At 43.7% G+C, this 12,703-nt stretch overlaps 1 long non-coding RNA gene across 1 annotated transcript in view; it reads left to right on the forward strand.

Moving 5' to 3' along the window:
- The window catches only part of LOC137203571 (uncharacterized), a 27,028-nt gene continuing 14,325 nt past the window's right edge, over positions 1-12,703 (forward strand). Inside the window, exon 1 of the long non-coding RNA XR_010933174.1 lies at positions 1-155. This is a non-coding gene — a long non-coding RNA (uncharacterized lncRNA). The remainder of the gene's footprint in view (positions 156-12,703) is intronic.

Below are 12,703 nucleotides of genomic sequence, written 5' to 3' on the forward strand. Positions count from 1 at the left end.
TGCGCCGCTCGTGCGCGCCCCCGCGCGCCCTCCCAGGCAGCTGGGGGGCGCTGCCTGGAAGCGGCTGGGGCTGGGCGCGCGCGGCGCTTCCAGAACCCGCTCTGGGAGCAAAGCGGGAAGCGCAGGCTGGGTTCGGCCGGGGGCGCGGCCCCTAGGTGAGCTGACGGGCGCGATGGGCCCCGCGGGGCCGGGGTGACCGCAGCGGGACGGCCAGGTTAAGGGGTTGCGGAGCCGACCGTTGCTTACGCTCAGGTGGTGCCGGGCAGGTGCGAACGCTGTCGGGCATAGCGCCCCGGGACCCCGGAGCCCGGCCGCCCCCACCCGCACTGGACAGTCAGTTTAAGGGAGCAGGGTCTGGTCTGCCTCGCCTCGTTCAGCTCTGGGCCTGGCGAGCCGTCCCACCCTGAGCTGATTCTCAAATCTTGGTGGAATGAATGTTGAGGTAAACCTGCAGCCCGGAACCGGACAGAGGAGAAACAGTGTCCGGAAAGGGAGACGCTGGCAGCACGAGCCCATTCTTAGACCCCTGGTCATCGGACTCTCATTGTGGCCCTTCGCACTCCGGGGTTGAGCCTGGCCTACATTGTAGGGTGATGGGTGATGTCTCTTCCGGTGTAAACTCCGGGGGAAGTGTCACGGTCTAGTGCATTTTGTGACTCAGCAAAGCAGGTTTTCAGCTTCCCCCCGCAAAGTTTCGTGTTGTATTAGTTTCGAGCACAATTTGAATAGCTCAGAATTTGGAGGTGAAGGCTTGGGTTGCAATCCTAGCTCAACTGACTAGCTGACTGAATCGTTCCATGTCTTATATATATATTTTTCATTTTCTAATGTATTTCATTTATCTTCCAGTTTTATAGAGATATAATTGACATACAGCACTGTTTATGGTGTACAGCATAATGATTTATGTACATCATAAAATAATTATAACAAGTAAACATATAGATACAAAATTAAGAAATAGAAAAAATATTTAGTGAGCATCTCATAGATCCAAAATTAAACCTCAGAGAGGTTAAGTGGCTTGCTTACATAAGTTATTGTAAGTTACATAATTTGCAAGAGGCACAGCTGGCACTTTTTTAAAATTTTATTTATTTATTTATTTTTGGCTGTGTTGGGTCTTTGTTGCCGTGCGCGGGCTTTCTCTAGTTGCAGCGAGCTGGGCTACTCTTTGTTGTGGTGTGGCTACTCTTTGTTGCGATGTGTGGGCTTCTCATTGTGGTGGCTTCTCTTGTTGTGGAGCAGGGGCTCTAGGCGTGAGGGCTTCAGGAGTTGTGGCACGCAGGCTCAGTAGTTGCGGCTCGCAGGCTCTAGAGCGCGGGCTCAGTAGTTGTGGCGCACGGGCTTAGTTGCTCCGCAGCATGTGGGATCTTCCCTGACCAGAGCTCGAACCCATGTCCCCTGCATTGACAGGCAGATTCTTAACCACTGTGCCACCAGGGAAGTCCCACAGCTAGCACTCTTAATCCAGGTCTTTTGACTCAAAGTCAAGGGCTCATTTCACTGTTACACAGTTATTGCCTATAATTTAGTCCATTTTCCTTGTTTTGCTTATAGGGAAACTGAGGCCCTCTAAAGTAAATTCTAGCACCAGATAGGAATGTCAATCTTGGAGTAGGGTGGAGGGGTTGGATTTCACATACCGCCACCATTCTGCTGCCAGAGTGCCACGCTCCCCTCTTTAAAAATTCCTCCTGGGGTCTCCCCTGGTGGCGCAGTGGTTGAGAGTCCGCCTGCCGATGCAGGGCACGCGGGTTCGTGCCCCGGTCTGTGAAGATCCCACATGCCGCGGAGCGGCTGGGCCCGTGAGCCACAACTACTGAGCCTGCGCTCTAGAGCCCGTGAGCCACAAATACTGAGCCTGCATGCCACAACTACTGAAGCCCATGCGCCTAGAGCCTGTGTTCCGCAACAAAGAGAAGCCACCACAATGAGAAGCCCGCACACCGCAGCAAAGAGTAGACACCGCTTGCCGCAACTAGAGAAAGCCCGTGCACAGCAGCAAAGACGCAATGTAGCCAAAAATAAATTTTAAAAATAAAAATAAATAAATTTATTTAAAAAAAATAAAAGAAGAATCCACCTGCCAGTGCAGGGGACACGGGTTCAAGCCCTGGTCTGGGAAGATCCCACATGCTGCGGAGCAGCTAAGCCCATGCGCCACAACTACTGAGCCTGCACTCTAGGGCCCGCGGGCCACAACTACTGAAGCCTGCGTGCCTAGAGGCTGTGCTGCACAAGAGAAGCCACCGCCATGAGAGGACTGCATACTGCAATGTTGTAGTTGTAGCCCCTGCTCACCACAACTAGAGAAAGCCCGCGCGCAGCAATGAAGACCCAACGCAGCCAAAAAAAAAAAAAAAGTCCAGTGGGGAATAGGGTGTGGATTGGATCAAGGTGAAACAAGAATGGCTTTTTTTTTTTTTTGGCTGCACCCCCTGGCATGTAGGATCTTAGTTCCCCGACCAAGGATCTAACCCATGCCCCCCACAATGGAAGTGCGGAGTTGTAACCCCTGGGCCACCAGGGAAGTCCCAAGAATGGCCTTGTTGATAATTGTTGAAGTTGGAGACCTGATGTGCTTGTGGGGGGGGGGGTTGTGTTAATTATATTATTCTACTTTCGTATATGTTTGAAATTTTTCACAGTAAAAAAATTAAGTACTTTAATTTTCCTTAGCACACCTGAGACAAGCTTAAAATTTTTTTTTCCAGAAAACGTTCTACATGCTAAGAGATAACAAAATGGAAATGAATGGACAAGCAACAAGGAAGCATTAAAAAAAAACGGCTAAAGCATAAAGATTTGTGATTCTGCCTTAGCTTGCTCATTCCCAGGGTTTCCAGATGTCATTATACTTACACTTGTATTCTAAGATATTTATGGTTTAGATTCAAAGGACTGACAAGGCTTTTTGAGCAACTTGCCAGGATTCCTGACTTCCTATCCCCGAGGCCGCCTCTGAACTGAGGACACAACCTTGGGACCCGCCATTGACTTTTTATTCTCCCCTATCTGCGCAGGTCCAACCCTGCAGGTGATGGTTAAGGCCAGGCCAACTTCCTAGATTGCTGCCTTACTGAGGACCCAGAAGAACAAGCATCTGTCTCTCCCTCCTGCCCTGGGTTCTTTCCTAGCAATGATGCTGAGGGTAGAAGAGGTGTGACTGTGTAGGGGGAGAAGCAGGAAGTGTGTTTACCACACTGACTTGATCAGGTCAGCGGTTCTCAGGTGCGCTCTCCACGAGGACTGGTTGACCTGTTTCTACTGCATTAATTAGACTTGTCCTTGGAGACCTTTCGCTCCGTGCAGTAAACTTTCCCTCTGGCTCTGCAGTTCTCAGTTACTACTTCCCCATGTTTCATATATATTTCCAAGCTTATCTCCCTAAAACAAAAAAAGAGCTTATTGATTATTTTCTTTTTCTTCCCCTCCTATTAGTTTGCTTCTGCAATACTAATAAAATAGTGTTCACATCCCCATTATAATTTTCCATGCCACACTATTTATTTATTTTTATTTATTTATTTGGCTGTGCCAGGTCTTAGTTGCGGCACGTGGGATCTTCGTTGTGGTGTGCGGGATCTAGTTCCCCGACCAGGGATCAAACCCAGGCTCCCTGTATTGGGAGCACAGAGTCTTAACCATTGGACCACCAGGGAAGTCCCATGCTACACTATTTAAAATATCAACTTACTAATCACTTCTTTCTGAGGGTGACATCTCTGAACGAGGCTTGGCTGCCATATCCGGAAGCTCTACGGACCCCTCTAGAAAACACTGGCCAACGTTACTCCAGTGTTTTAAAGTGTGGTCATGGTCCCCCTGGCATTTTCTAATTTAGTTTTAATTGCTCTACCACCTCTTTTATAAAATGTCTACTTTCATGTCACTTGAGCTAGAAGGCAGATTTTCTTGTTTCCTCTGGATTTCAGAGCATTCTGGAGTGCCTTTAGTGAAATTCACTCAGGGGAACACTGATTCCCCTCTCACACTTATCTCGAAGAAGTCAGTTCTGTGCAACCCTTTAGTCCCGGGCAGGGGGGGCGGGTCACCAAATTTTTCTGTAAAGGTCCAGATAGTAAATATTTTAGGCTTTACAGGACAAGAGGAAAATCAAGAAATATGTAATCCTGCTCCAGTCTCCTGCTTCTCCTCACTGGCTCCTGTAGAAAATCCTCTAAAACAGGAGCATCTTAATACCTCACAGTATTTGCACCACCTGTTTTACCTATCTGGAATGTTCTTTTGTCTAATGACAAAAAATTTTTTCTACAGTTTCTTTGAAAATGAAATTCAAAATATCATAGTAATTGAGTGTAACTTTTTTATAATCCAGGTATACTGATGAGAATAATGGAATTCTTTTGAGATAATATTTTGCTTAATTGGGTTTCAAAATCCGTGACCCTGTCATCAAATATTGAGCTGTCAATGCTGAGCTGTAATGAGACTTTGTATATTTCATCTTTGAAAATGTCTCTCAGCCAGATGGTACTGCCAATGCTGCATGATTTTAATTGAGCATATTCATTGTGGGATGGCATGTATAGAATTATCTTAGATTCTTCTCTGGATATTTGCCTTTTAGCTTGTTTTTACATTGCAGATTAATCCTCTTCAGTTGAAGGTTGGGTGGAAACTCCTCAATTGCCCAATTAAATAGATTTTGAAATATGGAAATTTCCATTGCACTTGGCATCAAGTTCTGAAAAATTCTGCTGGAACTGTAGTTGGAGCTCAGGAAATATATCTGCTGCAAATTTGTGTGAGAATGAGATCTTGCTTCTTGTTTTAACTTTTGACAGCACAGGAAGTGTATAAAGCAGCTTAACAGTCCTTGTGATTCAAAACAACATTAGTTATTGTCAACATGACTGCCGCGGTATACATTTCACATATAAGCACTGTTTTTCCCTGTCATCTTATTTTATTTTACTTTTTGTTTTTTGGCCTCACTACATGGCTTATGGGATTTCCTGAACCAGGGATTGTGAGCCTTGGCCCTCAGCAGTGAGCGTGCAGAGTCCTAACCACTGGACTGCCAGGGAATTCCCATGCCCTGTCATTTTAGGTTGAATTCACTGAGAAACATTATCAAGTCTGTAGCAAAAACTAATTTCCAAGGCCATTAATTATTCAGTGATAATGGTTTAGAATGGTGCTCTGTTGTGAAAAATTTCAGCCTTGGCTCTGAACTGAAAAAAACTGCAATAAAACTTGACCACTGCTAAGCCATCAAACTGCTATGTGGTGGGGCAATTCAGGCTATTCAGCTTCTAATTCTAACAAAAATTCACAGATCTGATGATGGATTAAAAACAACAGCAAAGGAAGTTTGCTGTGGGTAACTCTAGTTCAATAACACATGAATCAAATATTTTCTGCAAATTAGCTCCTGATGAGTAATTTGAGTACAATGAATAACCATAGGCTCTAAACACCTTACATTTTCTAGAGCTTTATAAATTTGTCCAAGTAGGCCTCTTTCTGCTTCACACCTTTTTATCTCCAGCAAACTTAACACATCTTAGCAGATTCCCCTTCAGGTTGTGTCTAATTAGTGATTTCTCATCTTTTCTGAAAATATTCTTGCCACTAGTTGTTCTGTGCAGACTCTTCAAAGAGACTTATTCTTTTCCTTTTTTAAAGATTTTTCTTGATGTGGACCATTTTTTAAGAAGTCTTTATTGAATTTGTTACAATACTGCTTTTGTTTTTTTTATGTTTTGGTTTTTGGGCTGCGAGGCATGTGGGATCTCAGTTCCCTGACCAGGGATCAAATCCACACCCCCTGAATTGGAAGGTGAAGTCTTAACCACTGGGCCACCAGGGAAGTCCCAAAGAGGCTTATATTCTTTGGTGACATCAAACTCAGCAGTGACACCTCAAATAAAAGCAACTGGACAGTATTGGTGACATCTATCAACTCATTGATAATCAAGGAAAATCACTCACAATAATTTGTCCTGTTTTTTGTTTTTGTTTTGCTGCACCAAGCAGCTTGTGGGACCTTAGTTCCCCTACCAGGGATCGGGCCCACAGCAGTGAAAGCGCCAAGTCCTAACCACTGGACCGCCAAGGAATTCCCTATCCTGTTCTCTGATTGACCATTGATGGTGTTCCCAATATCCTCAAGTCTTTGAGCAACTTTCTCACTGAATGTCTAAAGCAAGTTTATTTTATCTGGATACCTTTCTTTGGCTGCTAAAATCAACACAATTCAATTAACTTAGCATCAGTAAGTGGCTCTCTCTGGCTAACAAATCAAACACTTGGAAACCCACTTTGGTGGCAACCTCATTTTCATTTTTTATTTTTGTGAAGAAATTCCAGTGAGATATTCCATCTGAAATTTTCTATTTTTTTCTAACTGTTGGTTTCCTCTGAGTTGGGAATACAATGATGACTGCTTTAGTCTAACTTGTTGTGTATTGCATTCTTTTAGCACAGGTGGAGTGTCATTGCATCATCAACCCAATGTTTTGCTGTCGACTTCAATAACAAAATAATCTACACTCCACTTTACCTTAAAATTGTGATATTCAAAGTCTGATTTTCTTCTTTTGACCATGGATGTGCACTGGCAATAAAAAAATAAGATGCTGTGAGACAGTGATAACGTGGCATTCAAAACGCTGTTGAGTCATCACTGCAGCGGATGAGAGCAGCTCACCCAGCCTCTGTCACATTGCTCAGATCTGCCATTGCAGTGCAAAAGCAGCCACAGACGACATGTGGCTTTATTCCAATGGATGTGAGAGTAGCTTTTTTTTTTTTCTGGAAATTTTATTTTATTTAAAAATTTTTATTGGAATATAGTTGATTTACAATGTTGTGTTAGTTTCAGCTGTACAGCAAAGTGAATCAGTTATACGTGTACATATATCCACTGTTTTTTAGATTCTTTTCCCATATAGGTCATTACAGAGTATTGAGTAGAGTTCCCTGTGCTGTACTGCTATACAGTAGGTCCTTGTTGTTTGTTTTATATATAGTAGTGTATATATGTCAATCTCCATCTCCCAACTTATCCCTCCCCCCCTTACCCCCTGGTAACCACAAGTTTGTTTCTACATCTGTGACTCTACTTCTGTTTTGTAAATAAGTTCATTTGTACCCTTTTTTTTAGGTTCCTCATACAATAAATTCCTCATATTTGTCTTTGACTTAACTTGGTATGATAATCTCTAGGTCCATCCATGTTGCTGCAAATGGCATTATTTTTTTATTTTTTATGACTAATATTCCATTGTATATATGTACCACATCTTTATCCATTTTTTATGACTAATATTCCATTGTATATATGTACCACATCTTTATCCATTTATCTGTCGATGGACATTTAGGTTGCTTCCATGTCCTGGCTATTGTAAATAGTGCTGCAATGAACATTGGGGTGCATGTATCTTTTCAAATTATGGTTCTCTCCAGGTATATGCCTAGGAGTGGCATTGCTGGGTCATATGGTAGTTCTTTTTTTTTTTTCTTTTTTTTTTTGGCTGCACAGCGTGGCATGTGGGATCTTAGTTCCCTGACCAGGGATTGAAACTTTGCCCTCTGCAGTGGAAGCACAGAGTCTTAACCACTGGACCACCAGGGAAGTCCCTGTTTGTAGATTTTTTTTGATGATGATCGTTCTAACTGGTATGAGGTGATACCTCATTGTAGTTTTGATTTGCATTTCTCAATTAGTGATGTTGATCATCTTTCCATGTGCTTTTTGGCCATCTGTAAGTGTAGCTTTGTCCACAAAAACTTTACTTATGGGCCCTGAAATTTGAATTTCACATACTTTTGTTGTGTCATGAAATATCCTTCTTTTGATTTTTCTTCTCCAACCGTGTAAAGACGTAAAACTATTCTTTGCTCACAAGCCACACAAAAACAGTCAGTGGGCTGGATTTGGCCCATGGATTTGCCATCTTTAGACCAAAAATCTTCCATATTGAATGTGTACCTTTTGTCCTGCTCCCAGTATGACCCAGGATTTCTAATAGATATTCTCTTCCCTGAAACAGACCCCTGGTTTCAACCACACACCCCTGATAAATACATTAAGTACTGGTTTGCTTCTTACTCCATCTCTATGTCTGGTCAGTTCTCTGTTTCACAGTATTTATCCCCAGATAGCCTGGCACATGATTCCTTGTTACATCCACAGCACCATCAACACTCATCCCAGACGGAGCTCCCTCATCCAGGTATAGGATTACATCCACAAGGACTGACTTGAGCTACCAGAGTTAGGTTCTAGAATACAGAGCACGGGCCAAATATTACCCACACCTGCAACACAAAACTACTTCTCTAATCCCTTGTTCCATCTGAGACTGAGGCAAAAAGCAGCGATTCTTAACTCTTGCTAACATTTCATCACCTGGGTGGCATAAAATGAAAAGCTCAGGCCTCATCTCAAGAGACTAATTTAATTGAATTGACATGGGGAGACCTGAGTACTGTATTTTAAAAAATATGTAATGCATTCATATGGTTCAAATACAAAAATGATACAAATGATATTCATTGAGAAGTCTTATTCCCACCCCATCTATCTTGGAGGTCCCTGTGTTTTACCAGTAAAAAAAAAATTTACTTATTAAGGCCACCCCGGGTCTTAGTTGTGGCATGCGGGATCTTTATTGTGGCACATGGGATCTTTAGTTGTGGCATGCAGACTTAGTTGCAGCACACATGTGGGATATAGTTCCCTGACCAGGGATTGAACCAGGACCCCCTGCACTGGGAGCATGGAATCTTACCCACTGGACCACTAGGGAAGTCCCTGTTTTACCATTTTTATTTGCCTCTTGTGTATTATACAAGTGTTTCTTTATGCAAGTAAAAAGAAGAATATTTTTATTTTCCCCCATTCTTACACTAAAGGAAACATTTTATCCACTCTTCTGGATCTGGCTTTAAAAAAAATCTAATGAGATATCCTGGAAATATTTCCATATGAGTATGTAGAGAACTTTTTGTTTGTTTGTTTTTACATTTGCATGCTATTCCATTGTGAAGATATGCCGTAGTTTATGTAACCAGCCTCCACAGACAGATATTCAAATTATTTCCAAACTTTTGTTGTTACAAACAATGTCACAATGTATAACTGTATTTGTATGCCTGTAATTTCACATGTATACAGGTGTCTTAATCTGTTTGGGCTGTTAAACTACCATAGACTGGGTGGCTTATAAACAGAAATTCAATTCTCATAGTTCTGGAAGCTGGGAAGTCAAGGATCAAGGTGCTGGCAGATTCGGTGTCCGGTGAGGGCCCACTTCCTGGTTCCTGTGTCCTCACATGGTGGAAGGGGCAAGGGAGCTCTCTGGGGTCTCTTTGGTAAGGGCACTAATTCCATTCATGAGGGCTCCACCCTCATGACCTAATCACCTCCCAAAGACCCCACTTCCAAATACCATCATCATATTGGGGATTAGGTTTCAACTTATGCATTTTGGGGGGACACAAACATTCAGTCTATAAGAGCAGGTCTTTCTGTGAATGAATTCCCAGAAATGGGACTGCAGATTAAAGGATATATGCACATCCACAGATATGGTCAAATTGCCCTCTGTAACACACTGTTTTGTCCTTCAGCAGTAACAGAAGAGAACACCTGTTTCCCCACAGCTTCATCAACAGTGTGTGTCAGACCAGGCTGGGTGTATGCAACAGTGGCTTCATACAAGAAAGGTTTATTTCTGACTTAGTCATAGACAGGGCATGTTCCTCTGAGCACCGACTCAGCAATCCACGCTGGTGGAAGCACCACGGTCCCGAGGCTATACCAAGCACAACACTTGAACTTCTCACTATTGTTGAATTGGGGAGCAGAACTGGAGAGTCTCTTTAGCTGAATAGCACCAGCTATTAAATGTTTCATCCCAGAGGAAGTAGGTTAATTCTGCTTGCATTTTACGGACGAGGATGAGTCACGTGACAAGCCTAAATGAAGAGAGAGCAGGAATTGCATTCTCTTCATATTCTCAGAAGTAGAGGAGAACCGGATATTGGTGTAATTATATGTCCAACTTTCAGATTCTTGCAACCTGATAGATGGAAAAAATGTTCAGAGTAGTTTAATTTTGCATTTCTCTTATTAGGAGTGAGGTTGAGAATCTTTTCATATGTCAGAATTTTCTGAAGCCCCTAGCTAATTCTAATGTGCAGCCTGATTTGTACTTCCTGGAGATTTCCTGCTCAGTTTTGACTTTCCATCTGAGAGAAATACCTTTTCCCTTCCACAATGAGTAGGACAATGGTGATTGACTTGTCCTGCAGCTGAAACCCTGCCTTTTAAGTAATAGTAGTAGTTTGATTCTCATTCTAAGATAACTTTCAATTTACAATATAGCATTTATGCCATACTTAGGTCCCATTATTACGGGAGGCAGGGTGGCCATTCTGTAATAGTGAGAGCCAGAACTAGAGAGTTTTGCCTGAAAAAAACTAGGACTCTGGCTTACCTGCTGCGAGAGTCTTGCATCACATCCTGGGATTACCACCTCTATTTGAGGGACAAAGTTTCTTAAAATAGCTTTTCCTTGTGCTCTCATCTCTATATGGGAACATCCTTTTATTTTTTAATTTTATTTGAAGTTTTTTTTATTATTATTTTTTGGCCGCACCTCGAGGCTTGTATGTGGGATTTTAGTTCCCCAACCAGGGATTGAACCTGGGCCCTTGGCAGTGAGAGTGCAGAGTCCTAACCAGTGGACTGCCAGGGAATTCCCAGGGAACATCCTTTTAATGATGTAGGCGGTGGACAGAAAACTTCAATCCCTTTCCTCACACAAAATGAAACCTTCAAAAGCTAGCCTGGGGCTTCCCTGGTGGCGCAGTGGTTGAGAGTCCGCCTGCTGATGCAGGGGACACGGGTTCACACCCTGGTCCGGGAAGATCCCACATGCCGCGGAGCGGCTGGGCCCGTGAGCCATGGCCGCTGAGCCTGCGCGTCTGGAGCCTGTGCGCATGAACCCTTTTTTTTCCTACTCAGGTCCCTCTTTACACATTTCAGTTTCCTACCCATCATAATAGCAGTTCCTCTGAACATCTTGGCTTCTGAAAATGAAGACTTCGTTTTTGTTTAACCCCCCAGATCACCTAGGATCCTCTTAATTTCCAGTGCAAATCCTATTAAAAAGCAGTGATGACTCAGCTTGGGGTTCAACCCTCCTGCGATTAGGCAATCAGATGGCTCCATTCCTGCAGCTCTAGAATGACTCAGTGACCTTAGGAGAATTTACTTACCATGGACCCATGATATAACCATCTTTCCTAGGCCAGCTTTCTGCTGTGATGATTAGAAACCCTAATTCAAAATAGTCAAAGCAGTAAGGGTATCTGTCATTCCCCATAACACAAGGGCTGTAGTCAGGCAGCTCAAGAACCAGGATGTCCAGACCCTGGGTCTGCTTCTCTGATTTTCTTTCTTTTCTTAAAATAAATTTATTTATTTATCTATTTTTGACTGCGTTGGGTCTTCATTGCTGCACGCGGGCTTTCTCTGGTTGCAGAGAGCGGGGGCTACTCTTTGTTGCAGTGCACGGGCTTCTCATTGCGGTGGCTTCTTGTTGTGGAGCATGGGCTCTAGGTGCAGCAGGCTTCAGTATTTGTGGCACATGGGCTCAGTAGTTGTGGCTCATGGGCTTAGTTGCTCTGCAGCATGTGGGATCTTCCCAGACCAGGGCTCGAACCCATGTCCTCTGCATTGGCAGGCGGATTCTTGACCACTGTGCCACCAGGGAAGTCCTCCTCTGATTTTCTTGGTCTAAATACCTTCAGATTTTGGCTTCATCCTCTGGCTGGCGGCTAGGTGGCTGCAATTACCCCAGGCCTCACCCAATCCAGTCATGACGAGGCCCAGTGGAGGAAGGACTGTTGTTCCTTTGTATCCCTTTTTAAGAGCAAAGAGCACTTCCTCTGGAAACCTCCAGAGAGATTCCCCTTCCCATCCCTGACCCATGACCCATTGGGTCACATTCTTATTCTTAAAGCGACCGGGCAAGAGTGGCCACCCTTGCCTGACTTGCACTGAACAAGACTGGGGCTTTGGCATCAGGAAGAAGAAAAATGACTTCTGGGTAGATATTCAAGAAAACCAGACTAAAACTGCCCCTTACCGGAATTCAGGAAAGAAGCCCTTTCTAAGATCCTGAGATAATGGACTTTTAGGGGGTGAATACACTTGGCCCATGTGTGCTGAGCATCTTCTGGGAGCTGGGGGGGTGCAAAGGTGAAAACCACACAGCCCTGCCTGGTGGTGCTCAGTCTACAGAGGACTAAGCACCAAGAGATCTTCTGATTTTAACCTGGCTTCTCCAACAGCCTTCCTGCAGGGAGGGAATGGGCTTTGCAGCGGTAGTGAGAATTTCACTCCCCCTCCCCAGTTTAACTGAGGCATAATTGACACATAACCTTGTAATAGTTTCAGGTGTACAACATGTTTCAATATATGTATATATAGTGAAATGATCACCGTGATAAATTTTTAAAATTTATTTTTACCTATTTATTTTTATTGGCATGTAATTGCTTTACAATGTTGTGTTAGTTTCTGTTGTACAATGAAGTGAATCAGCTATATGTATACCTATATCCCCTCCCTCCTGGACCTCCCTCCACCCGCCCCATCCCACCCATCTAGGTCATCACAGAGCACCGAGCTGAGCTCCCTTCATCATGATAAATT

The sequence above is a fragment of the Pseudorca crassidens genome, chromosome 12, assembly GCF_039906515.1.
Source record: "Pseudorca crassidens isolate mPseCra1 chromosome 12, mPseCra1.hap1, whole genome shotgun sequence".
Lineage (NCBI taxonomy): Eukaryota > Metazoa > Chordata > Mammalia > Artiodactyla > Delphinidae > Pseudorca > Pseudorca crassidens.